General features: G+C 40.9%; 1 protein-coding gene across 16 annotated transcripts in view; it reads left to right on the forward strand.

Annotated features, from left to right (window-relative positions):
• PALM2AKAP2 (PALM2 and AKAP2 fusion) overlaps nucleotides 1–27,848 on the forward strand; it is a 280,598-nt gene that overhangs the window by 176,993 nt on the left and 75,757 nt on the right. The window contains exon 1 of one of the 16 annotated variants that reach the window (XM_077790219.2): nucleotides 5,235–5,334. The exons of the other annotated variants lie outside the window; for them this stretch is intronic. The gene's annotated coding sequence lies outside the window, so the exon portion shown is untranslated. Of the gene's footprint in view, nucleotides 1–5,234; nucleotides 5,335–27,848 lie in introns of those variants that run through there. 16 annotated transcript variants of the gene reach the window in all.

Genomic DNA, 27,848 nt, shown 5'->3' on the forward strand with positions numbered 1-27,848 from the left:
TGCATTTTCCTCAAGGAGGGAAGATCCATGAGTTGGTTATGCAGTGGCATTCCTGAAAGCTGCAATAAAATAGATTTTCTTCTTACAATGCTAGAGGTATCGAATGTTTATTTGGATTTCTTGTGAAGGGAAACTAACAATTCCCGTGCATTGAAGAGAACATGATCCAGTGAAGCTTGGCTGGTTTTCAATTGCAGAACAGGGTAACTGTTTAATGTGGGTGTAGGTGACAGAAACAGTTACTGCTGGGTATGGTATTATTCCTGTGACAGAGTTGCTTGCAGTAAAACACAATTGTGTGGTAATGCTTGCAGGGTTGCACACATAGTTTGTATGCTGATGGTGACTCAGAGAGTTTATGGAGCCAATACCAAAACATTGCTCACTCAAGGAGTCACATTTAAACCAATGAGATTACTCATTTAGTGAGTGACTGATAGAGATCTTGCCAAGCTATTCCACTACATAATAGATATGTGTAAATGAGCCTGTTAATCAGGTGAATAACTTCAGAAAGGAATTTTTAAGTTCATTCTAAGTATGAACTTCTTCTATTTGAACTCCCTAACCACAGCTGAAGTCCTATTACATTTTGCCAGCTCCCACTAACCAGCAGTCCCTATCCTAAATCTCATCAACCCATACAGACAAATAAGGGAAAGCCATTTGCTTTCACTTACACCACAAGTCAACAGCAATGACAGAAATAGAACAGGGATCTCCAGTCAGTTCTCTATCAGCAGCTCCCTGCCTCTGTAATTCACAACATTTAATCCCTGCACTGAATATAAAGCATTTATGAATGTGACCCCTAAACTTCCTACAGCTCTTCTGCTAACTGCCTGTTGGATCTCTGCATTCATTAGCTTTATAAATGCACAGAGAATACACTGAAGTACCATTTTCATCTCACACACATCATTACAAATTGGTGCGTTCCCTCATCCAGCTCATCTCCATGCTCTTCTGCAGAGAAATAACCAGAACCACAAGAAAAGGAAAATTAATCTAATCACAAAATTTCTGACAGCTAGTCTAAGACACTTAAAAATCTGCATCCCAAGCAAAGTTCATTTTTCATATTCAGTAGAATTCAGTGTGGAGGCTACCATAGCAAACATCACCTTTCAGGACTGAATTTTGTTTAATAAACATTATAAAAATTACTGGCATATTCAGCATCATTACCACAGTATTTTCCTTCCTTTCTTTGTTCTGGATTGCTCTCAGCATCTTTTAGAGCTCATAGAGAACACAAATAGTGTGCTGGGCTGTAAAGAGCAGCCTGAAAAAATTTATAATAGGAAGAGGTATCCTCTTTGAATTATTCTCCATTTGAAGGTTCACTGCATAACAATAAAAAAATCTGCCTCACTGAAACCAGGCTCTCCTATATTGACAAGGTCCAAAAGCAGAGTAACTCCTCTGTCTCCTGAATAAAGGAAGAGCAGCAGAAACTGATACAGCTTCACTCTTTTCTCTCCCTCTTTCTCTCTCCTCTCCTCCAAACATTTTTGTCTTTCATTTCCTTCTCTTTATCTCCCCATCCTGAGCCGCCCTGTCTCTTCCCCTTTCTAACTCCAGGCACTCTTTGTTGGCAATGGTTCCATCCTCTTTCTGTCCATGGAAGAGTACACATCTGTGCAGATGCAGATTGCAAACTAGGTCAGTTTATATGGCAGAAATAAAAAGAGCAGGAATAAGAGCCTTTTTGTATAATAACAAGGTCTCACATAAGCACATGGCCTGGTTGTCAGAGATGTTGAGCATCTGCTGTTGCCACTGACTTCAGTGACACTAGTCCTCATGTTCACAGGCTGCAGATGTAGAAAAACATCCTCAGTTTTGCAGTCTCCTACAAGCAGAAGTTCAGATACACAGTTGAAGTTCCTTGATGTTCCCCAAGACTCCACATTAACCTCAGGACCTGTTTTTGTCAATTTTTTCAACATGTTCAGCACAGTCTTGGGATGTAAATTGGTCAGTCATTGAAGGAGGAATGAGGTGATACTGGATATAACACCTTTTCAGTTCACAAGAACATAAAACAGGCCTGAAATGACAAGTGAGGAAGTGTCACATGAGTGTTAAAAATAGCTATCTTTCTTGACAAATATTTGGTTAATGCAGCTATCTTTATATTCTTCCTCCTTTCAGATTTTTTAGGACAATACCAACCGATCTTGCAATTCACTATTTAGGTAAAGGTATTTTAAGGTATTACATTAAAAGTAAGGGAAGACTGCATTCTGGCAAAGATTAATTGCTCCTTCCCCCTACCCAAAGCTGTGTAATGCTGTAAAAAAATTATGGAGCATTAACAAACTGCATTAGTCTCATTTGTGATATTGCTTTACCTAATGGAAGAAAATCTGTGCTGTAGTCACATGCCTCAGTCCAGTCTTGTATGAGTCCAGATAGCAGGAAAGGCAAGTGTTAGAACAATAAGATAGAGGTGTTTGAATCCAAGAAGAGGAGCTCTGAAATTCCCCATTTGACAACGTAACATCATTGGTTTCCACAGATTTTTCTCCACTACTGCTAATCTCCAAAACTTGGGGCCTTTAGAAAGCATGACACTTCACAATGCTTATTTTAATTATGATTCTAAGGCCTGTAGGAGATCCTTCTGCGTGGTTCTGAAGGTGTCTGCAAGCAAAAACCACTAATTTATTTCCCTTCCTCCCTTCTGTTAACTGCCTTATTCTGTTTCTAGCAGCTGAAGTTCCTAAAAACCAAATAAAGGGTGGTCAGGCCTGTGAAACATACAAAAAGGATACAACTCCCATGCTCCTTTCCTCTTTCCTCCACATCCCCATATTGCCATTTGGATGGCATGCCGATCTGTGGGAGTACAGACTCTTATGCCTGCAGGGCAGGATCAGCAATGCATATCCATGCACAGGTGCAGCTTTCCTTTTCTCCCTGTCTGCTCTCTGCAAATAGGCTGACTGAGGATGTGCTGTGATTCTAGCACCTTATCCTAGAAGGACAAAGGCTAGGAGTCCTGTCTGTGGCCAGGTAACTGCATTCCAGACATTCCTGGGGACATTCCTAGATGGTGCAGATGAAACACCCCTGTTCAGAACTGATCGCTCTTCCTCCTTCCTGTGGTCCATGCTAGTGGCAAGTAAAAAATGTTCATTAAAAAGCCCATCCTTTGTCCAGAGAATTTACAACAAAGTCTGAAAAAGAGAAAATAGGTGTCTGCCAGTAGGAAGAATGGCAGACAGTTCCCTGGTCAAACGCCTTGGTGGGGTTTTGTCTGTACCATACTCTTGCATGCTTTTAGACACATATATTTGCAAAGAGGGCTGTGGCCCTGTGTTGATTATTAGGATAGCTTCTTATTTACATTAATAGCACCAGCTTACATGTCTGCACTTACACGTCTATGGCTCAGTTTCCTTATACCATTGACTTTTATTATAAACTATTTTCATTATCACACAGTGTTCAGGTAGCAACGATGCCTCTGTGTGAGCATCTGTGTCTTTGAGCTCTCAACAGAGAATGCATCAGCTGAATTGTCAACAGCAGCATGTAACCTCCAATTTAAAACACTGGCAGCTGAAGAGTGGAGGGTGGAAAACGTGACACTAAACATCAATACAGACTGAAGAGCTGGAGGTTTGCAAACCTCAGAGATGCTAATCGGGTTAGAACTAAAGGACACTTACTGCAATCTATCTGCGAAGAGTCAACATTGCTGCTGTAAAGTCCTGCCTTAAACAAACCTTTTGGAGGTCTCTGAAAAGGTCAACAGAAACGTGGATAAGAGTGATCTAATTTCCATATCAGACTGGGTGTCTAAAAGGTTCTTGACAAAGGCTTTTAAGGAGACTAAGCAGAGAAAACAAGAGGGAAAGCCCTGGTATAGCTCAGTAATTGTTTAGAAGATAAAATTCAAAGTACAGGAATAAATCACCAGTTCTCACAATGGAGGGAGGTGCTGGATGGTGTAGAGTTCTGCAAGAATCAAGTGTTGCAATGTGTGCTGTTCAATGTACTTATGCCTTACCTGGGAATGGAATCAAAAAGCAGGGTTCATCAAAATGCATTTATTTGGCAGTAATAAGAGGAAAGATTGTGAAGAATTATACCTGGACATTATGAGACTGAATGTTCCTATCAGAAATACAGTACAGATGAATGTAAAATAACACGCATAGACAAACAGTCATTAAAATTGTGGGCTCTGAGTGGCATGAGTAAAATCTCAGGGTTATGACAGACCATAGAAACATCACCTCTTGTGCTCAAAAGATCCTCATTAAGTATTGTGAAGGAAAAACATTGCTGTGCCACTGTATGAATCCATGGTTTGATCACATCTTAAATCCTGTGTATTTCTTGAACTCTAATTTAGATCTGCTAGATCAGGGTCATGCTCAGGAGTGCATCAAGGACGGTAAGATGGGCAGAACAGTGTGGACAAAGGTCCCGGTGAGAGCTACTTACACTTCAGGCAGGAAATGTAATGATGTACAGAGATTACTGTGGAGATCTACAAACACATGAGCAGGTCTAAGAGAGAGTTAATTGTTCTCCTCTCCAGCTCAAAAAAAAGGGTTAGTTGTTCCTCATCTCCAGCACAAGAGCTGAGGGGATAATTAAGGTTGTATTGAAACCAAAAATAAAAGGCAGAGCTTCTTGACAGGAAGGATAGCACAATAATGGGAATCCTTTCAAGCATATTTGGGTTCTAGCAACATTGAACAAAGTGCAGGACAGCAGCACTACCTATTAAAAAAAAAAAAAAAAAGAAGAAGAAGAAGAAGAAAAAAGAAAAAAGAAACCACACCAATAAAGAAAATCAAAACCGAACAAAAAGAAAACAGCCCGAAACCCGCGGCTTGGAAACCCCCGGAGCTGGCGGCGGAGTGAAACTCCCGCCCTGTGCGCTTCCCGGAGGCACGAACGGGGCCGCGTTCCTTTCCTTCTCGACGGGGCTCGGCCCCCCCGGTCCCGGCTCCCTCTCCTCCCGCCCGCCGCGGGCATCGTAACAGGAGAGGCTCGCAGGAGGAGGGTAACCCGAGCGCGGCAGGGCGGGGGCCGCAGGCGGCCGCGGAGCCTCCGCACGGAGCGCTTCGCTCCGCAGGACGGGACGGGCGCGGCGGGACGAGGCGGGGCGGGGCGGAGTGGGACGAGGCGGGCGGCGGCTTTGCCCCCCTCTTTTGGCGTCGGCGAAGGGGGCGGGCGGGGAGGGAAGTGGGGGAGGAGGAAGAGGAGGAGGAAGAGGAGGAGGAGGAAGACGGACCCGACGTGCCGGCGCTGCTCGCGGAGCTGGCAGCGCACGCTGCGAGCCGGAGGAGCGGGAGCGGTTTGGATAAGGTACCTCCGAGCGCCGGGATGCGCGGGTCCGTGCGGCGTCTGCCTGCCTCCATGTGTGTGTGTGTGTTGGGGTGTGTGTGTGTGTGTGTGTGTGTGTGTGTGTGTGTGTGTGTGTGTGTGTGAGCGCGGCTCCCAGCGCGGAGGGAAGGGAGGTGGCGGTGGCTGCGTCTCCGGCGAGCTGGCCCTCGGCGGGTTGCGGGCGGGAAAGGGGAGAGGAGGGTAGCCAGGGCGAGGCGGGGGAGGTAAGGGGGTGTCGGTAGAGGCAAGGGAAAAGCGAGGAGAGAAGATGGAATCGTGGGCAGGGAGAGAGGAGAAGAGGAAAGGAGAATGCAGATGCGCTGAGGGGAAGGGAAGAGGCCAGGAGGAAAGAGGGGATGCCGAAGGGGAACATTTCTACCCTTGCCCCCTGCAGCCCCGCGGGATCCCCCGGCGTGGGAAGGGGGAGGCGCGGACCGCCGGGAGCGGGGGGCCGCGTCACGAAGCCGGGTCCGTGCGCGCATCCCCTCGGTGTCCGCGGGCTGGGGGCGGTGTCCCCGCCCCGGCTGCGGCCCGGGGCGCCGGGGGTCTCCGCCGCCCTCCCCGCGGCGGCCGCGGTGCGTGGGCCGGGCTGCGGGCACGGAGGGGGCGTGTGGAGGGGGTTCAGCAAGATCCTGAGAAACCTGTGACGTAATTATTTTTTAATCAGTATGTGTTTTTCATGGCGGTCTCAAATTTTCCCGGACTCCCCTTTTTGAACAGAAAAGCCCCTGTATCTTTTTTCCGCGCATTTCTATTTTTAGATTCCTCTGTAACAGCAAAGCGAGTTAATGAGTTTTAAATATTTTATTTCTTTTTTATTTGGCCTCTGCTGAGGACCACTGCAGTGTAAACTTCTGAAACACTGGTGTGTCTTTCAAAAAAGTTATTGGAATTATTACTGAGGTGAGCAGGCCGGCAGCTATTGTGGGTATACCAGTGTTTGAGTTCCTGATGACATTAATCATTTGCCTTAAAAAGCAGTCATCATACTGAAGTTAGGTTTTTATCTTAAGATTAATTGCCTGTCAGGTCTCAGAGGATGTCCATTAGGTGCAAGTACCAGCCTGCTATTAGAAGACCTATAGCATATTCCCCCAGTTGTGATTTTGCCAGTGAAATAAATACGTTGTTTTATTATGAGTGGTGATTAACAGTTCAACGTTGTAATGATATTCTCTGATTCTAGCATTGTCTCATAGCTCTGGTATGTCAATTTGTATTCATGCTGTGTAAGTCTTTTGCAGAGGTTTTGCCTATCTGGCAGGGATTTATTTCAATTTATTTCAATTTTTTTTTCTGACCTCAGCAGCCTCAGGTACCCAAAGAAGTTGTGTGTGTGTGTGTATATATATATCAGTATCTGTTATAGTGTGTGACTTTTTTTTTCCTAAGAAAGTTTTTTCATGTCGTTTGATCAGTTTTTATGTCTCTGCACAATGCAGAAGTTACAGCTGAAATTGTATTCATTTAAGTGTATTCATAGCAAGCATTTCTGACCACTCAGTATTGAGTGTTTTTTATCGATTTATCTTCATTTTATATTTGAATGCCAGTCCATTTTATTCCCTGCCATAGCCTCTGCCAAAATAAATGTTCAGAAATTTAAAATGTTACATACAGATATTGGCTTTTGAGAACTGATACCTTGATCTTGTATTAGTTTTCCTAGCTGTCCAAAGAGTACAAGTCTCAGGTGAGCTCTTAAGTAAATTAAGCCATATTTATAGATATTTTGTAATAGTGCCAGTAAAAAATAGATCTTGTGGCAACTGATGGTTGTATTTCCCTTCAGTGTGGATGTGCAGCTTCTGTAGGAAGTGGTGTGTGCAGTCCTTTTAAATTACTCCAAACTCCTGTTGACTTCAGCCAGAGTTTTGGCTAAGTTAAGAACACAGTATCGTATGACTTGCAGTGTGAAAAGTACAGCCAGCAGAATCCTGAGCAGTTTGATGTATACTTTGATCATAAGATAATTTGATTCATGCCTGGTTTGTCTAAACTGCAAAATTCACTTTTGCTACTGGAAACTCTTGCTGATTTAGCAACTGCTATTGATACTCCATTATTGAAAGACAAGAAGAGCTACATAAAGCAACATCTAGAACTGTCCCTATTGTTACTATTCACAGTGTGATTTTTCTCTCGTTGATGTGCTGCTGTACTGATTCAAAGGCAGTTCTGACTTCAACTGATGGGCAGTACATTTATGGTTGTGGGATAAAGAGGGTTGTCCAAGCTGCCAAAATAATCTCTCTTTCTTCCTCCTATCCCCCTTTAAAAAATGAAAAGCTGTGGCAGCCGTCTCTCCTAGCAGACTGTGCTGAAGGGTCAGATCTTTGTTCTCATGTGTGCCCTGTTTCTTGGATGCCTAGAGTTCAACCTGAATTCTGTGTTATTTTGATACAATTTTTATTGCATATTTCCCATTTTTAAGTGGATTTTAAAAAATTTGTTTCAATGTGAAAACTTCATGAAGGTTCCCTAGGAAATTATGGACAGATAATTCATTGAGGAAAAGTCTTTTCCAATACTCCGACCCACTAGAACCAAGTCCATTGAAGTTGATCGGATAGGCTTGGCATTCAAATTATGGTGGAAAAAAACAGTTGGCCTGTAAATTGATGATGATGCTGGCTTACCTAAATATTACATTGGTCCTGTAGAGAAATGTTCTTTAATTGATTCCTGTCCTAGACCACTAGAGTACAGTTCTATAAAACTAAATTTAATTTTGAAATATAGCAGCAGCACTGAATGAATGCTACTAGATGCAGTTATAGCTATAATTTATTTGTTTTCTTTGAGTCATATGTCAAAATGGTGCTCTTTTTCTTCTACATCTCCAAAATCTAAAGTCTTATCTACTTAACTAACTGTAAGGCTTTGGCATGCATTGCTCCAGTAAATTAGCAAAGTCCATATTCTGAACTCTCCTATCTGGGAATCTTCTGCTGCTAAGAATGTATCTCATAGTACAGCTTGACGGGGAGGCACCTGGAGAATGATTCTTGCTCCAGTGAGGAAGCAAACCTTGCAGTCTTCCTCTTGGGGTAAGTTACTTAGGGAGAGTTCCATCTCAGCCATCTGACAATGATAGATGTCCAGTTGTAGATGGTAACATTAACTATCCCCATATTATGCCAAATGGGAAAGACTTTTATAGAGCCACATCAGGAATTTTGGGGGTTTTTAAATACCTTATGGCAACCTGTCATCATAGTCATTGTAGCTGACTGCAGGAATGTAGATGTTGATTAAGATGGCATCTCAAGGCCTTTCTAGTATTTTCTGTCATCAGTTAAGAGCCATGGTTATTAAGTACTGAAATGTGTACAAAGCTTTAAAAAATATAAGTTGTACACAATAGCTTCAGGAGACCACATATGTATCTCACTCCATCCCAAAAAACAAGTGTGAATCATCAGTGCTGAAGTTTTTTACCTGTAAAGAGAATTCTTGTTTCTTCTTCTCTACATTGGACAATCTTTTCCAAGAGCTTTTCCATAATTTTTGCTCAAACACACTAAGTTGAAACTGTAAATTCAGCTGCTACTACAGGTTTGTTTCCCAAGTAATAACATTCACAGTGCTTGCCTTTTCTGGTATTATGACACAATAAACAAAAAAAAAGATACATATTAAAATTCTGGGTTATCAGCACAAATTTTTATTCTTATTTTTGGTGGTGAATAACCTTTATTAATCCAATATAACTGTAAATCATGCCATCCTTAAGTTTAAAAATAGATTGTTTAATTTAAGTTTATAATTAATGAGAGGTCAGAGTTCACTTTTTGTTTATTTGATGACAGTAAAATACTGGATTTCCAGAAGAAAAGAGAACTGTATCCTCAGAATAATTCCTCAGAAATGTTATTAAAATACTGTATTGTAACAAGACTCAAATGTTGCATTGCTCAATGTGAGACTAGTAGTAGTAGTAGTAGTATGAAAGTAGTATGAAAGTGAGAGTTTTCCCTGGGTATTATACTGGCAGATAATTATTTATTTCATCCCATATTAATAACAGAGAAAAACAGTATTGTATTTAAAATAAATCAGATTTCCTCCAAAACATATCTACATGTATTAGAAAGGTTAGGAATATTGCTTTAAAAGACATGCACAAGCTCTAGGGAAAAATTTGGTATGTGCTACTGAATCATGACAGTGTATCCTGTTCATTTTGAAATTTTCTTCCATCTTTATCTAATTGACTAAAGAGATGAATCATGATCCAGGGGGAAATAATGCTTCCAAAGCTCTGGATTTTTTTTCTCCAGAATCTGTTAGTTACAATGATTTATTCTGGGCTCTGGGCATCATAATTTTCCTGTTATCCCATGTTTCTGGATTTAAAAGGGGAAAAGAGCAGAAAACTGTGTGTATAAATTAGTACATTCACATCATCATATGTACCCCAGAAGGGGGTTCTCTGTGTTTTACCAGCTTTATTCTACATGTTTTTGTGTTACTTTATGCAACATCTGTTAGTATAATTCATGCATGAATCAGGAAAAGTTTTTAAGGGTATACTGGGTGTAGTACTGGCAGGAAAGGGTGACTTTTATGCATCTCAGTTCTTCCCTTTCTAGCCACTAAAGTTGACCACTTCAACAAAATAGTGCAAAAAAAATCTCCAGCCATAGCAATTTTCAAATTCCTTTAAACTGGTGGCATGTTAGGATTATACTCACTTAAACACACACACAGAAACACACACCCCCCAGAACAAACAAGCAAACAAAACCAATCAAGCAGATAAATAAACACCACCAAGCCCACAAACACCACTGCTTCAATCACTGAGTTACTAAGTAGGTATGACTGTTGACAGGGACTGGGTGCAAATGCACCTGAGGACATATGCAGCTTCCTTCCTAGCAGTTCTTTTCAGGGACTGATACTTGAAAACAGAGATGTTATTTTTTAACCATTAAACCCAAGAATTCAAGTGGACATCTTATGCCTCATTGTCTGGGACAGTGACATCAGCTTTGTTTGAGCTGAGCTTAACAACAGCCATTTTTTCCCCAGCACTCCAGGGAAAAATACAGCTCCATCTGTATGCATGCTTGGAGTGCCCTATTTCCGTATCTCATTAAATGTGGAGCAAGTTTAGTAGTGCCAGTTGAGAAGAATTCCCTAAAAAAACTGCTAATATAGAAACCAGATCCACCCATCTTTGAAAAACTTTCACTTTTAAGAAGTTTTCTTCCCTTTTTTTTTTTTTTCCTAATTGCTCTTCTAGGGCATGTTTCAGAAAAATAGCAGACCAGAAAAAGGAATCAGATGAAATGTACACACCTGTATTAGCATCCTGCACCAAACTCTACTGGCAAACTAATTAAATAGATGTACATATATTAATAAAGCTTGCACAAGTAAAGAAGTAAAGATTGTTTTTGTTAAAGTCTGTGAGTTGGTTTGTACAGATCTTTTGTCTCTCTAATTCTGTTCTATTAGGAGCGTATCACACTGCTCCTGTAGCCTTGTAAGGAAGACAGTGTGAAGCCAGTCTCAAACTTTAAATATTATTCTATCAGCTTTCCTCAGAAATAGGTCATTTATTTCCAATTTTAGAGTTCCCTATTAGCTGCTACTCTGCCCCAAGAGTGAGTGCAAGAAGAGGTTTTTGCTGCCAGTGCTCTTGAGAACCCGCATGCTGGTGTGGGAGCTACTATCAATAAATCTATAGAGTCATTTAACCTGATTTTAAAACTTAAGTATATGCAAAGTGAACAAACTGTTGTGGTTTGTGCCACGGTTTGATGTTCTGGCTGTCTCTATGTTTTCAAGACATGTTTTACTGGCACAGCTCACTTGTACTTAGGAGAGGATGACTGTGGCCAAAATATCAAGGAAGATCTGGAGGACCGGGTGCATTGGTATGAAAAGTAGCCATGAGAGTTGAAACCCATTCAGGCCTCAACACCAGGTTGTGCACAACGCGTGGCTGAGACAGGACACACCAGGGCATGTTCCCAGCAGCACCGTTCTGGCATGGCTTGGCTCAGCTTGGCAGAGCAGAGACTGAGCCAGTTCTTCATTGTTCCTTGTTCCTGCTGCTGGTTGTGATCACTAAAAAGGGAAATTGAGCCAAAGTTATGGTCTGACTTTTCCATTTGATTGCATTTTTGCAGTATTATAATGGAGTCATATATTCATTTAGTTTGGAAAAGGCCCTTAGAACAGCAACGGTAAAACTATGTATGACAATTCTGCATTTTTCTGTTGTGAAAGCAGTAGATGCACTGAACACACTGGTCAGTGTATCACTGGAAACTGGCTTAAACAAATGAACCATTTTGATAATTTAGTTAGATCTAAAGAGTGGCACAAAAGAACCTGTACTGGCTTTAGACGCTGTTCTTTGATTTGATAGGTGCCTGAGCCTGTCCTGCATTCTTTTGATATTCCCAGTCTCCACAATGCTTCCTTCCATCATTACATTATAATGTGTACTTTCACTAACATTCTTCTGTTTCAATTCCTGGCTTTGTTTAATTTAAAAATGTCAAACAGAGACATATTAGCTTCCTCTTACATTACTGCCAATGAAAGCTTGTTCTTCCTCTCTGATTCTCAAGTCCATATGAGTCCCCTCTGAACTCTGTCATACAGCAGCTCTGAGGAAGGAAAGCAGCAGCCACACTTCTGGGGAGTTCTTTGAAATTTGAAATGTACTTTGAAAGAGGAACCAACATAGACTGAAGAAGTGCCCATTCACTTTCTGAAAATGAGACATTTTAACAGCATTTTAACAGCCCAGGTTTATACTAATTTTGATGTATAAAAGGTGCTTATCAACTTGGTTAATGAGAACAGAAGTGGCATGGCACAGCAGCTCAGAGTGTGTATTGACAGACTTCTAGTGAATAGTTCTCTCTTCAAATTAAAAATATCTTTTAATTAGTTGACATTTTTGGCATTTTGGGATATATTTTAAGCCCTTGAACTTCTTGAAAAATCTTTTTCCATCTAATTAACTTAGAGATAGCTCAGGTAATTTTGAAATTTCTAGGAGGATAACTCTTAGGGGAAAAAAAATCACATTTGGAGCTGTCACTGGAAAGCTGACAACACCTACTGGCATATTTAGATGTCCTGAAGCCAGTTTGTGATAAGATCAGCATATAAGTAGCACTCCCCAGAATTTAGCTTTGAGTGGCAGTTAATTCCACTGACTTTTTTTTTTATTTCTTGGGGCTGGGTGCTGGTGGTCAGCAGTAGAGTTGGATTCCAAATATTTGGTGACTGAGCCAAACTAGCTTTCAGGATGAAGTGTGCTGAAAAGAAGAGACTACAATAGAATTAATGTTTCTTGTGGGGAAATTCTTTGCTCTTGTCTTTTTGTAAGATGTCATTTTCAAATGAACTTCTGCTCTGAATAAAATGTTTTTAGGCTATTCTGCCTGTCATTCATTCCCCAGGCTTCTCCATTATGCAGGGATTTCATCTGTATAGCAGCAACAGTTAAACAGCAAAATTGCTTTATTCTTCTATGGTTCTAGTGGGATGTGTGGAAAATGCAGAAGTTCAGATGCTGGGTACGCCTTGTCTACTGTTCTTGTTGCCTCTGGCAAGTCATCTTGCTGTATCTTGCTGGCCTGATTGAGGGATGTGACTTCGCTGTGGAGAGCTGGGTAGGGCTTCTATTAAACTATGTCCTGCTGGAAACCTGCTTTTTTTCTGGAAGAAAAGGATGATAGGACTGTTCTCTCGCATGCTCCAAGACTCTGTTTTATCCAAGCTTTCTGAAGAGAAATCAAGCCAACTCCCCAAGTTCTTGGCAGAGTGAACTGTCAAAAAAGGGACTTTTCCAATGGGATATTAACAACTGATCACCAGCTGCCTAGGGTGTAGGTCCTTGGGAGCAGAGGATCATGTACATGGTATTTCTAAGCATTCCCCTTCCCATGCCTTTGGGATGTGTTTCTGCAGAAAGAAAAATAAAACTGGAATCCTGCAGGTGCAGATGGTAACATGTGATTGTGTCTGTCATCATGTTAGATACTGGTAAGAAACCCAGAGATAAAAAAGAAAAAGAGTACATAAGTTTTTGTCACATAAACTGCTCAGTTTCTATTAAAAATGGTGGTGAATGTGAAAGAAAGAGAAATGAGGTTCCTTATGCCAGTATTCAGTTGTTCTGGTTTGAAAGCAAAACGAGTGAGAGACTCCAAGTCAGAGATACAATTTATTGGGAAAAGGGAAAAGATACAAAATACATGCAGTGATACAAAAAGGAAGACCACAGACAAAGTCAGAATACAACGTGACACCCCTTTGGCCATCATGTTGGCAGCAGTACAAATTGGAGTGGCTGCAGTCCTGGAGTGACAGATGTGGTTTCTGTTTGTGCAGTGGTCCTGTAGAAAAGGTCCAGTGGAAACCCCAGCTTTGTCCTCTTGGAAACCTGTGGGAAGGTTGCTTCTCTGTCTAAAAATCCCAGAATACATCTAGGTGGGGATGCTCATCTCCTCCCCCCTGGGCAGAGCGTCTCACAATGGGCTGATGTCTTTTGAGTCATACGGTGGGTCCTTGCTCACCTGCTAAACAGAACTGGCTCCTGGAGGAGTTATCTCCCCAAGTCATGGAAGGGCCCATTAACAGGAGATAAGGAAAACTGCCCGGAGGACAACTGCTACACAGATGGCAATAGAAAACGTCCTGCTTCTCAATCTCGGACATCTGTAAATTGAGAGCAAGATGGCATTTAAAGCTGTGGCAAAGTTACATTGGCCAGAAGTGTTCATCTGCAGATGCAGTGGATCTGAGATAATTAAAGTCTAGAGCGCTTCTACGAGTATAACCTATGCCCTCTTTTACTCTGTGTCAGCCTGTGACACATGTACAGTGCTCATGCTACGGTGCATGACCTCTGAAGAACAGCAGGGCTGGGCTGAGGTTGAGCCCCACTCAATTTTGCGTGAAGAATTGGTTCTTCAGTGTTCCACTCATTGCAGAGGTTGATGCTTCTGCAAAAAATGTAAAAGGTCAGGCCAGAGTTCACTGCTCATACTTTTTTGAGGGTTTATATCTTCCAGGCACAGATGCAACTGCTGGTCCAGACTGGGGGAGTCAACATTAGACATCTGAACACCAAAATGCCAAGTTATCTCTGCAGGTTCTTACCAGCTCTTTAGCTGTGCATTCTTAAGTAGTGAGGACTTGGAAGTTTAGTAGGATCGTAGCAGCAGGACACAGGGGTATTTTATGGATGGGGGCTGACTCTGTAGTTGAAAGGCACACATGTACATGGGTGCTTTGTCCAATATCCCATTGGCATTAGTCATCTGCCAGAGTGTAGCTGCATTGGGAAATGCATCATGCAGTTTAAATTATCTTTCTAGCTGCTGGATCTAATGAATAATTTCCTTTGGAGGCAAAAGAGAGAGGAATAAATGAAAACAGACATGCTGAAGGACTTGCAGTTTTTATTGTAGCAAATGTGAACTTGAAATAATGTGCCTGACTTTTTTAAAGAAGAAAAGGGGACCCAGTTTCACAGCAGGAGACTTTCACTTTGCTAGGCACGATGCCAAGATTTTATAGTGGCTAGACGGTTTCATTCCTCAAGAACATGGCAGTGGGCTCCAGCAACAATGGACCTCCACTGCAGAGGGTCATGATCACAAAATTTCTCAGGTTCTTCCTAGTCAGGCAGGACTTCAGGCATTTTAAATAGCTGGGCAGTATGAAAACAAGCCTCTGCTACATTTCATATATGGGACTAGATTCTGGGTGATACAGTTTGCATTGGTTTGGAGAAACAGATTTTGTATGTATATTCTGTTGTTGGAGATCAGTTAAGTCATGCTGTTGAACAATATTTGAAATTTTCTAGTTAATTCATATTTACTTTGATTATGTGGGCTTGATATGGAGCTTACCATAGATGATAGAAAAAATATCACAAGAGACTAAAACATTATTTTTCTCTCCTGTGGTTTTCAGGAATCAATGTAAAATCCTCTTTTACATAACTATAGACCATCTTCACTGATAACAAATTTGGGCTTGTTAACTGTATTTTTTAATATATATATTCAAAGTTTTAAAACATTTCCTGGGCTGCAGAGCTAAAAACTAGCAAAAACGTTTAGATTCAGAGTGTGTTGTAAAGACCTGACAAGTATGAAAGAATGACTTCTCTGGGACTTTTGTTTTTCTTGTTCAGATACTAGACTTATAACCTTCTCTGAAAAGCTCTGAAATAAGCTACTCCTCCTCCAAATCCAAATCCTTCAAACCCAAGGCCCAAGCTTTCAGTTAATGCAAATGGACATGAATTTGCAGAGAAGACCCTATGATTTTCCTATGTGCTAACACAAATAACATAGAAGCATGTTACTAGTCTCTCGGTGTTTCCCGCTGTCTGTGACAGTGTTGCAGGAGTTTCTTTAGTTTGGCTGTTAAAAGGTAACAGCCTCTGAGTGGCAGGGCGGGATTCCATGATGGGAAGGAGATGGTGGGTAACATCATTGCCCTGGAACAGGCAGCTCTGCCCAAGGGACTGACCAAGCAAGTCAGCTTGGCCAGGGTAATGGTGTTAGCTTAGACCCTTGTTCAGTGGGAGAAGCAACTCTTGTATTTTCCAGTCTGCATTGCATTTACAATGTCTATCCACTTCTGAATTTCTGGGTTTTTGTTCTTCAGGGCAACCTGTGTCCTCCCTCCACCTTTAGCCTGTTTCTTGTTTGCCTCTCTTCTTTTGGTGTTACCTGAGGGATTTTTCTAAGTGTTTGTTGGCACTGGGTGTCAAGACCCTAAATAAGAGGTAAAGTGTACATATCCTAACTTTTTCTCAGCTCTGATCACTCTTTGATTTGTATAGGTTGAGAGGAAGGTTGGGTCATTTTCTTCAGGGAAGAGATCTGAGTGTTCAACTGATACTGTCAGTTCCTTTCTCACACAGAGCTGTGTCTTTTAAAAGAAGTGTGATGTATGATAGTAGTGGTGGAAGCATACAGAAGAACCTTGTCATCTGAACCAAGTTCTCCTGCCAGCTGTGCACCAGGCAATCTGTAGCTGCCTCAGCTGCTGGAGAGTTAATACAGATGTGGTGGTGTGACGGAGTAAAAGATTTGACCCTTATCACCATGACAGTCCTTCACTCTGATTCACGGTTCACACTATACCTTGGGCAGCTTGACTGAATTATATTTTTGCTCCTAAGATATTGCCTACATTTTACAAAGGCCTTCCTGAAATGCATTTAACAGGCAAGCCTTTTCACTTTGCTGACTATACCCCCTTGTATCCGCTTTTCAGCATCAGAGAGGTATACATGGCATGCATAACCCTCCTCCAGAACAGGAAGCCTGGAGGACACCTTGAAGGCTATGTCTTACTACTGATCTTTTCCCAGAGTGCTGCTTCCCCTTTCCAAAGGATAGACTAGGAGCAGAGCCCTGGTTTTGGGGAGTAAAGCCCCAGGATGCCATTTGACAAAAGCTTATTTAGAGGTTGCTTTAAACAGCCAAAAAGCACAATTCAACCATGCCTGTTTCCTTCTACAATATAACCTTCTCAAACAGCTGTGTGTTACTGTGTTACTGTTGATTCTTTCAAGGAAAGATCAGAGCTTTACATGGAAGAGCAGCAATTGGCTTGGATTCTGTCAGGAAAAGCTGCATCAGAAATAGCTTTTCAAAAGAGAAAAACTAGAAAACTCTTAAAGAAACTACTAAGAGTAAAAGTTTAATTTTTGCTCTGGAATTCTTGTTCTTTTCAGTTGCAGTATTGTTGCTGCAGACCAAGTAGGTTATTCACAAGACCTTTAAACAAACAAAATTAAAAAGGTATTTACAAAGTCTGGTTAGTCCTAGCATAAAGTGGGAATGCTGTTATTCTTCCTTCTGGTGCTCTGGTCTTGTGTTTATACATTGCTTGGATCTTCTGTGAGCATTGTGTAGATTCTTTTACTGAGGTTTTTGGGATTTCTGATTTCTTATGTGATCATAGCTTTTGCCTTTCCTTTGCCTTGTTTTCTTTATAAAATTAAGTCAACCTTCTGTGATTAAACTCATTGCATAGAAGGAAAAAATGTGAGATGTTTCCTGCAAACAATTGATGACAAATTCATTGTACTAAGCTTGTTGAAAAGGAACTTTTTTTTGGAAGGTGAGAATAAAGGAATTTCCTCCTCCACCCTTCTGTTGTTCAGCTGTGAACTGATATTGTTGAGAGGGAAAAAAGTTGATTTAGTTTTCCTCAGGATATTATTGTGCGATCTTAGTGAAAACTTTTAAAGATACAAATGTCACTCCACATGTTTTGGTTCCTTGCAGAATTGAAAAATTAGTTCCTGATTTGTTTTTAATTTAAAGCATAGTCAGTTCAGTTAATTTTCACAAAAGACATCCCTTTCTGAAGGTTCAGTGATTCCTCGGGTTAACTTTACAGTTCACGGAGAATGAAATCTCTTTTATGGCACTCTATGAAACAGTTTGATAATTACTCCAGCAGACAGATTAGTTTGCACTGGCAAAACAGTGAAGCCACACAGACCAAAGTAATGGTATTTTTTTCAGAGGATCATGACTACAACTTGGTTTTGTTAGTCACTAGCAATTATATATTCATCATTTTGATTTTTTTATTAGAGGCTTCATAACCAAGTGTCACTGGGATATGACACCTGGTGCAAGATGTTAATTTCTGATCCAGCCTGACTGCCATTGAGAGAATGGGAAAATGCTTTTTAAGGGTGGTAGTGGAGTACAGTGTATTCCATTTCTGTATTGTATCAGGCAAGATGCCTAAACAAGGGTTTGACACTACCCTCTTTTAGTTTGTGTTGAAGTCACTTTCATAGAAACACATGCTCAGCATCAGGGTGTGAGTCCTATGATGTCCTGTGTGTGAATTTTACTTTATCAGACTGTAAGTAGGCTCACTGTCACACCTTTTTCTGATTCCTTGGGTTCTCCTGTAGACACAAGCAGTACAGATCCCAAGCTCTTGTTCTGCCATTTCTCTCAAAATTCAAATTGTGCTTAAGTTATTTCCCTGATGGTCTAGTTCCCGTTATCATTCAAGTGAAAGAGCAGGGATAGATTAATGCTGCTCTGAATATTATTAATAGTTCTTTGTTACATCCTTAATTAGGATTGGAAATAGCATTTAAACCTGTTATAAGATACAGTTTCTGTCCCAAAATCTCAAGTAGACAAAAGAGAATAAAGACAGCAGATAGAGCTCATTGCTCAGTAGACAGCATTGCTACTGGTAAACTCCACAGAGCTCACAAGTACTAGCAAATAACAATTACCTTATCTCTGTATACTGCTTCCAGTAAAATTCAACCCTAAAACCTTTTCAATGGTTGTGATTGACAGGCTGAAGTTTCTACAAGTCTTGGTTTAACTCTAGGTAACCAGTCACCTACTCCTCCATGCATGAAGAGCAGAAAGATGTAAAATGTGGGGTAGATCCTTTAACTGCAACCTCCTAGGTTAACTCTTACTTTTGTGGCTATACTTTTAAAAGTCAGCTGTGTCCCTGCCTGCAGGACCAGCCAGTCCTAGGAGATAAAAGAAGCCTTCAAAGATTTGCAGCTTTCTTTTCTTTTTCCCTATTGCAGCACGGGAGGATCAAGCATACTGCTTATTGCTTATTCAGACATGGTAGAATTAGGTATTCCTTGGCTCCTGGTGGAACAGGTATTCATAGTTTTAAACATACAGCCTTTTTGGTTGTTCTGGACTTCAATTATTCTACCCCAAAACTGTCACAAGATGAAACCTGGGAAATGGAGGAAAACAGTGAGGCAAAGGCAGGGTGAAAGGAAGCTCTTATGGTCTGGGGCTGGGATGATGTCAGGAAGAATAATTGTTTTGTACTCTTAATTGCTAGCTTTACTCATGCAGCCTGAATTGACATGGGTGGAGAGAATGTGGTGTGCCACATCTGCATTGACTCATGGGACAGTAGTCACCTGCCCCCTAAATTATTTTTGGCTTGCTGTGAAAGACTCAAGGATGACATAAGCAGGCAGAGTGAGATCCAAAGTCCTTAATTTTGTTAGCTTGGACTGTGGCTCTGTCACCAAATTTAGTGATAATCAAAGCAGAATGGGAGTATGAGGCTTTTTTTCTAGTTTAAGTGGAGATGTGGTAAGGCAAGCTTTCACATGAGGCACATGATAGCAAATGACTTAACATTACCTTGTACTTGGACCTTAGGCTTTCATAAAGCGTGTCTGTTGTCTACCAATTGCTCTGATCTGTTGAAGAGGTGTTTAAAGAAATATGGTGCATTAAGTTCAAAGATGTTGGTTTTAGTATAGAAGTCGTAGGACATCACTTGTATCTTGCAAAAATATGAACATATACAAGTAGAAATAACCAAAAGTTAGCCCTTTTTATCTATGCTATTTTCTCAAGTTGTATTTGAGTTATCTTATTTGAGTGTGTCATGGTTTAACCTCCACCAGTAATCAGGCAGTTGCTCACTCATCCCCACACCAGCAGGGTTGAGGAGTGAATTGAAAGGGTAAGAGCTGGAAAACTCATGGGTTGAGGTCAAAACTGTTCAGTAAAAAAAGCAAAAGCCACACATACAAGCAAAACAAAACAAGAAATTATTTTACTGTTTCCTGTGGTAGGCATGTGTTCAGCCATCTCCAGGAGAGGAGAGCCCCATTATGTATAACAGTTACTTGCATAGAAAAACACCATCACTCCAAATACTGCCCTCCTTCCTCCTTCACCCCACCTTCATGTCCTGAGCATGATGTCACATGGTCTGGAAATCCCTTTCATCAGTTGGGGTCACCTGTCCCAGCTGTGTCTCCTCCCAGCCTCTCATGCAGTCCCAACTTCCTCACCAGCATGCAAGAACAAACAGCAGAAAAGGCCTTGGTTCTGTGTAAGCCCTGCTGAACAATAACAAAGAAAAATCTCTGTATTATCAACCTTGTGTTCAGCACAAATACAAAATACAGCCCCATACCAGTCACTGTGAAGAAAGTTAATTCTGCCCCGGCCAAATGCAGTACCACAGTTCAACTAAAATAGACTCTATACTGAAGCAAGGGGATTTTGAGGCTGAATCAGACTCAGAAGATTTAGCAAGGACAGTTTGGGAGAGGTTCCTGTAGATGGAGAGTTATTTCATTTCAAAGTAAGTTCCCTGTAATTTCCTTGTTAGAGGTTAATTATCACAAAATGTGAATGGCTTCTGACTTTTTCTCACACATATGACTTCCATGTCAGCTCATTATCTTGATAAAGCAGACCTCATGAAGCAGATTTGCAAAGAGGTGTCCATATTAATGTAACTCTCTTCATATAGCTGTGTGTATACAACTCAATTAATATTTTAGTGCCTGCTGTTGAGTACTAGTTGTTCTTCTTTTTAATTGAAGAAATGTAGATGAGTATTTTTCATTGGAAAGTATGTGTGCATGGCACACAAATTTGTTTGATCTTCAGAGCACTCATGTAGTTGGAAAAGTTTGCATATGCCAAATAAGTGGTTATCAGCATTTATAGTTTCCTTGATTTAATACTAATTTCAACGTAGTCTTTAAAGCCTGTTCCATACTAAAGGAGAGTTGACTAACTGCATCCATGATAAGTCATACTCTGGAATACTTCCCAACAGTCTTGACAGACAGTGAGGGCTATGCAGGAACAGTGAAGCCAACAAGAACAGTTTTCTGTTGATTTCAGGTTGATTTAATTGTCTTTTTCCTACAGATGGCATGACTGATTTAATGTAAGAAGCTGAAACTGGTGCGAGAGGATGGAGGTCTAACATCTCATTAGGGCCACTCTGCTTTTGATCAATCTGCTGGTAACAATAGATAAAAAATAAGGTTGATCAAGTTTATAGGAAGATTCTAAAGCCAGGAGAAACTGTTGTGTTATATGACCCTTATGTTTTTAAGTCAATTAAGACACCTCACTGGAAAATTTTTGAAATTTCCCTGGTGATGTGTAACTGGGACACTGCTGAACATTCAGGGGGAAAAAATCTTGAAGGTTGACATCTGACAACAGAAATTAAATGGAAAATATGTGGGACAGCAGTGCACAAGTGATTGAAAATCCCTGGGGCACAACAGTGAACAACACAACTTTGAATTAGTAAGGGGTTGTAAACATGTAGATTTGGCAGTTAGCTTGATTAGGTGAATAAGGCAGTGATGGAGAGGATTCTAGTCAAATACAGTTTCACTTGGCTTGAAACTTAAGGCTTTTTATCTGCAGCTTCAAATCTTATTAGATTTAATCCTCAGCTTTTGGAAATTTCACCATTGTCAAGCACGCATTTTCCATCTTGCAATTTTATTAGCCTTTGATACCTCCATTACTTGTCAGTAGTTCTTCACAAATTTTCCAGATGGAAATTCTCCTTGAAATCAGATCTGAGTTTGTGTTCACTTGAATTTCAAATTGTTCTTCCTAGTTCAGTTGGTAAAGAATATCATGGTCAGAATCCATATGTAATAAAACCTTAATTTGACCTGATAACCATTAACTTGGAATCTTCATAATGGGGTAATTATCTTCTGTTGCTCATTTCTACACTGATTTCTTACCATATACACACTACAGCTTCATGTGGCAGCATTATTGTTTCTGATATAAGTCAAACCTGTCAGTGCTGCTGTAAAGCTAATATACTCATTGCTTAGACAGCTGATTAGCATGACGAGCAAGCTGCCTGAGGTCTCTGACTCTGAATTAACTCTCCTACACACACTGCTTAAAACTAGATAGTCACTGAAGTAGCAGTGTAGGGGTAGACATGAACAACTGGCTGACAGAGGCGAAGAGGTGGTCTAGGAGAAAGGCATTAGCAGAAAAGAAGCACTTTCTTGTTCAAGTCTGTTTTGAAAGAGAAAAATGAGTTGTTAGCTCTTCTCAAAATGTGCTTTGGTACTGTTGGTTGTCTGCAGAAGGCTGGAAGTAACATGTTGGCTGAGGTTATTCTTCCCTGGGCTTCTGTGCGCATTGAAAGTTTACCCCTCAGGTCCAGGATTACCCAGTTTTAATCCTTGGGACTGAGCATCACTCTTTTCTTCCACAAGCAGCTTTTGTCACTTCAGGCAGCCAAGGGATAGCTGACATCAATGAAAAATTACTTGCACAGTATGGGAGGGAATGTCACACACCTCAGATGAACTGTGTCTCCATGGGGAGAAAGGCAGTCAAACTCAAAGGAATGCAGGCTGAGCACACTGTCCAGCTTTACATCCATCAGAAATACTCACATACACTTCCTGGGGTGAAATGGATCAACAGATGGTCCCTAATCCATTCTCTACAAAAAACATCATATACCTCTCCTAATCCGTTAATAAGTGATAGTAACATGTCTCATTGACTGTTCATAGGACTATTAATTGCTACCCCCTATTATTTGCTGTCTCCGTCCATAAAACTCCAGACCTTGCTGCCTTTATACAAGGTCAGAACGGAAAGAGTTGATGTGCTCCATTAACAGAGACTGCTCTGAGAATCAACCAGAATCCCTTCTGCCACTTTGTCATACTTTTGTAAGTTTACAAGCATGCCATTTCTCACCTAAAGCACTCTCTGGGTCTTGTGGAACAGATAGGATTCTTTGCCATTTATAAAGAAGATTAATTTGTGTTAAATTTGCTGCTGGTTGGGCTGAAATTACTTAAGTCAGCATCCAGTCTTGTCACCCAAATTCAAGCAGCAGCCTTGCTAAGGAGGCACTGAGAGAAGCAGTATATAAGCAACATATTTTGTCATGAATGCAGCTGCAACAGCAATCATCCACATGGAAAACCACTGTTCCACCAGAATTTTGGTTTTTATCCTCTGTACACTTTAAGGGAAGCACTCATGAGTCTGTTTCACCTGGTTTTGACCATGAATAAATTATAGAATAAGAGTGTAAACCAGAAATGCTAGGGGAGACGAGAGCAGGTGGTTCATACCTGATGTGGTTTTTTCCTCCAAGTAGTTGGGAGTTTTCCTAATGTGTGAAGTTTCAGAGTGCCTAGATAGGAGAGAGAGGCAGAGTGAGAGGTCTGCAGCCTGCTGCTTCCTAAAGTGAGTTGGTACTAAGGCTTACTGCCAGCATTTGCTCATTTTCAGTGATATAATTACAATAGTTTGCATAGTTTAAAAAAAAAATAGGTGAAAGAAGTTCTGCATCCTTCAAGAACTGGAGATAGCATGCTCCCCTACTTGGCTTTTTTTTTTTTCTCTTGTTTCCAAATCAGTCCCTATATATATATTGCATGGTGTGTATTTTTAACTCCTTTTGGTGTGCTCATCTTTTTAAGATGTTCAGGTTCACCCTGGAAGCAATCTACTCTGCCTGCAGGAAAGTCTAGCACAAAGAGCTATGGGAGGCATAGCTGAGCATGGCAGTGGCCACAACAGGTAACTGAATGTAGACCACCATCTGGGGAGGAATGTCTGTGAGGAAGCTGGAGGAGGCATGGTTGCATTATGGCTGTGTGAGTTCTCACATGGTGCCTTTTTCCTCACTGGAAGAAACCAGCAAACTTTGGAAATAAGTTCTAGCTATCAATTATTTGGTTACAAGAACAGAGTGGGAAGATATGAAACTGTGGTCATGATGTGTAGGAGTTTCAAGAAGGATGTAGAAACAACCAGGGTTGACATTTGAGCTGGCAAAATCCAGAGCCAAGTCAAAAACCACAACCAGAGGCTTTCCTCTCACCATGGTGCAAAGAGCATCTCCCCACTCCAAACAGCCACTTCCATGAATGCAAAGGAAGAAGTTATTCCTGCTTCCTCCACCCCTGCTATGTCTTCTCTCCCCTGTGACTTAAGTTAGGGGGAAGCTTATTCAGCTGCTTGATGATGGAACAGAGTTTGAACTGCTGTCATAGCTTTCATCTGGTTTACTAATTTGTTGCTTAATTAAACCAATACTGTGTTCTGCATGAAGATGTGTCTGTGAAGTCATTGCTCAGCTAAGTTAGTATTTTGTCCTGCACCAAGGCTGTGGCTGTCCTGGTAGAACCAGCACTGTAACTGACAGAAAAAGCAAGGCACCAGTGGCTAAGGGGTTGAAACTGTGCCCAATATCTGTGTGAGTTCACCCTCAGACCTGGGAGATAGCCTCTTCCCAGACAGCCTTTTCATGACCTCATGCTGGGCTGTGCTCCCTGGGAATCCAGTGAGTCTTCTCCCACATCCCTGATGACCACTGGGGATGGGCTGGAGTTTGCTGAGTGGGAATTGAGCCTTCCTCCGCAGGGACACAGCTGCGTTCTCCATTTCACTTACTGGAATAGTTCACACCCTTGCCCCCAGTACTGCAGAGGTTCACACCCCAATGGGACCAATGGATGCTCCTCTAAAACTGCTGCTGTGTTGCCTGTGCAATGTTCTCCTTCCTGGCCTCCCGCATTTACCAGGCAGAGCAGGGCCTGGCCACCCATCTGTCCTTTCATTCTCCCTCTCTCTACAATCTCTTTGGCTCCTCAGCTGCAGGTGAAGCAAAGATTGAGCAACCAGAAAAGCCATTGAGAGCCCAATCTGTGTCTAATCATCTGCCATCTTTCACCTAGTTCAACCGTACATCCTTGCAAAGATCATGTACAGCAGTAGGTCAGACCTATGTTCCTTAATAAGTAGGAAATTTAAAGCAAACACATCTTGCCTCAGTTACTGGAAGCTTTAAAACAAAGATGCCCCAAATGTGATTTCATTTGTAAGTAGAACAATTTCATTATGCTTTTGGGATTGTTGCTGTGTTTGGGGTTTGATATTTTTTTAAGGAAGTAAATATTTAAACAGCTTCTCCATCTGAAGTAAAAATTTTATGACCATTATTAGCATGTGTGCAGTTTTGAGTAAACTCTATGTAAAAATAGGCAGCATTCCTCTCCCTGAGGTGGATTTAGTGGGCACAGCACTACTCAAGGTTACACCACCACTTCAGTGCATTTCCTGAGACCCAAGAAAAATGCTTCTAAATCATAAGTTTTAATTTATGCTATTTAAGGTATACAGATTTAAGCTGCCATTGTTGCCTCATAAAAAAGTTTTGTTCCCTTCTTCTAATTTTTTAATTAACTTGATTCACTTGTGGCAATGGCAAATTTTAATGAGATTTCTTTTTAATAAAAATGAGAACATGTGAATCCCAGAGGGTAAATCCTGCTTTTGTTGCAAACTCCTCTCATACAAATAGGATGCTGTTCCATTAACAGTGCTGCAAGAAAACAGATTTAAGGATTATCAGCAAAGCAGCTGATATCACAGTTCTAAAATGCTATAAAAATGTCTGAGATTGAGAGAGGCCCTTCTACATATTTATGTTCCTTTGATGAAAGAAGATAAAGGCAACTAAATATAGTGAGGACTGTACTATAGCCATTGACGAAGGAAGAATTAAAATTCAAGTTAATGATCTTTGTTTTTTAGGAGAACTTAAATGCTAGGATATCTTCTCAGTCCCAGACTAAAAGCAAACCTGTGTCAAGTCTGAGCCTTTTGTTTGAGTCCCCTGGACTTACATGTCTGTTTATGTGAAGTTGTAAAGTGTGAACTTCAGGACTGAGTGCTTAGAAAATGAGTTTTAAAAGGAAAATAACCCTCCCCCCTCCACCTTCCCCTGCTAAAAATATGATCACTCTATTTTGAAGAGGAAGAAATAGGTGAGTCTGGAGCTGGAGGAACCTTCCCAGCTTACTGGCTTTTGTGTCTCTGCCCTGCTGCACAGCCCTGGAGACCAACAGAAACACTGGGCAAAGCCCTCACTAATTAATTATCAGTTAATGGCACATACTGCATCAACTCCACAGCAACCACAATATCAGCTGTTGCCTTTCTCTGGATATTTTGTTGTTATTACCATGTGCCTTGATGGTGCTGCATGCTGCTTGTGTACATTGTTCATCTCCAATTCCCAGAAAGAACACTATTCTAAGCTTAAAAAAATGTTTTATTAGATAAAAGGGAAAAAAGCAGCTTACATATATGGGAAAATTCAAGATAAAAATTATCGAAGGAAATAATATTATATTTTTGTGAAGCTCCAAGAAATGTGTTTTTTGTATTGTGAAAACACAAAACAGTTTGGTTTCTTCCTGCACAGCTTGCCATCTTTTTTTGTTGTTATTTTTTTGGTTGGTTTTAATAAAGTTAGGACTTAAAACCAGCATGTTTTCTGGAACATTGTTATTTTGCTAGCTACAGATTAAATAAATCAGAAAATACTTATCTCAGGTGCCTTTTTTACTTGGACTCTGGCAAAGTTAAGAAGTACAGTGATTCACAATCTGATTTGCTGATTTGCTGCTGATAACAGCATCCCCATCAGAAGTCTCAAGTAGTTGTAAATTACTTTGATAGTGAAGTAAGTAAAGACAAGTCTGCCTGAACATCATCAATTTCAAGAGCTTGGTTAGGGAGGAAGAAAGATGAGAGATACTTAGGTTTTGATTTTTAAAAACTAAAATCCCATCTTTGTGAAAGTAAAATCAAATTTTCTTTTGTGTATCCCAATTTTCATTCAATAACAAAAACAAAATTAAAACCTTTACTAATTAGGTGTCTTTAGTAGTTTGGAGAATAGCAAGATCGAAGGGGTTTTTTATTTTTCCTTACTGTGACTATTCCCCATGCTGTAACATTCTCACTAATCTAAATTCCCTATACCTTCTTAACAAAAATGCCAGACAGTGATTAAAAAACATAAATTCCTTCCTTGATGGAAGGAGAAAATCAGTCCTTGCTGTGCCATGCCTCATTTTCCTGCAGTTCTACCTGCAAACCTGTTCTTACTAATCGAGCAAGAGAGACATGCATCTCAGCATGTTTAGACATTGGCACTGATGGAAATCTTTCATGTGCTACTGGGGTTTTTTATCAACATCTCTCTGCTGTGGTTAATGGCTTGGTTGGTGTTCACAGAAAACTCACAAAAGAGACACTGACTGAAGAATTTGACTTTTGGCCAGCTTGGCATGTTGTCGTAATTATTATTCTTTTAATATTGCTGTAATCAATCCAGCGTCATCTGCTGTGGAATCTAACCCAAGCAAGCAAAGTCACTGGCCAATATGGTCAATTAACTGCATACTGTAGCAGACTATCTATGAGCTTGCTGATGTTTCTTGGTGCTTGCAGAGAATGGGACACAGCATGGTCATTCCCACTCCAGCCCCAGAGAGCCCATATGCAATGGGAGACCCCAAGAAATGTGATGCATAGCCTTTTTGTGGCAGGTTTAGAAGAGATGGGTTTGGCATCTAATATACCCAAGCACCCTGAGATAACCAATCTGTGTCTGCCCTTCAGCTCTTGAAGAGGCTTCAGCATAACATGAGGAGAATCTTGGGGGAGTCACGAGTATAAAATTGGAATGGGAAAAATGCTGCAAAGCCATTAACCACAGGCTGAAATAAAAACAGACTTGAAGTTTTCATGCACTTGTGTGCATGAAGTATTTTTAACTTTCTTTGCATTCTTTTAGTGAAATACTAATTTGTCCTCTGGTTTCCAATGTCCCTCAAACAGATA

This window comes from Lonchura striata, chromosome Z, assembly GCF_050655825.1.
Source record: "Lonchura striata isolate lonStrDom1 chromosome Z, ASM5065582v1, whole genome shotgun sequence".
Lineage (NCBI taxonomy): Eukaryota > Metazoa > Chordata > Aves > Passeriformes > Estrildidae > Lonchura > Lonchura striata.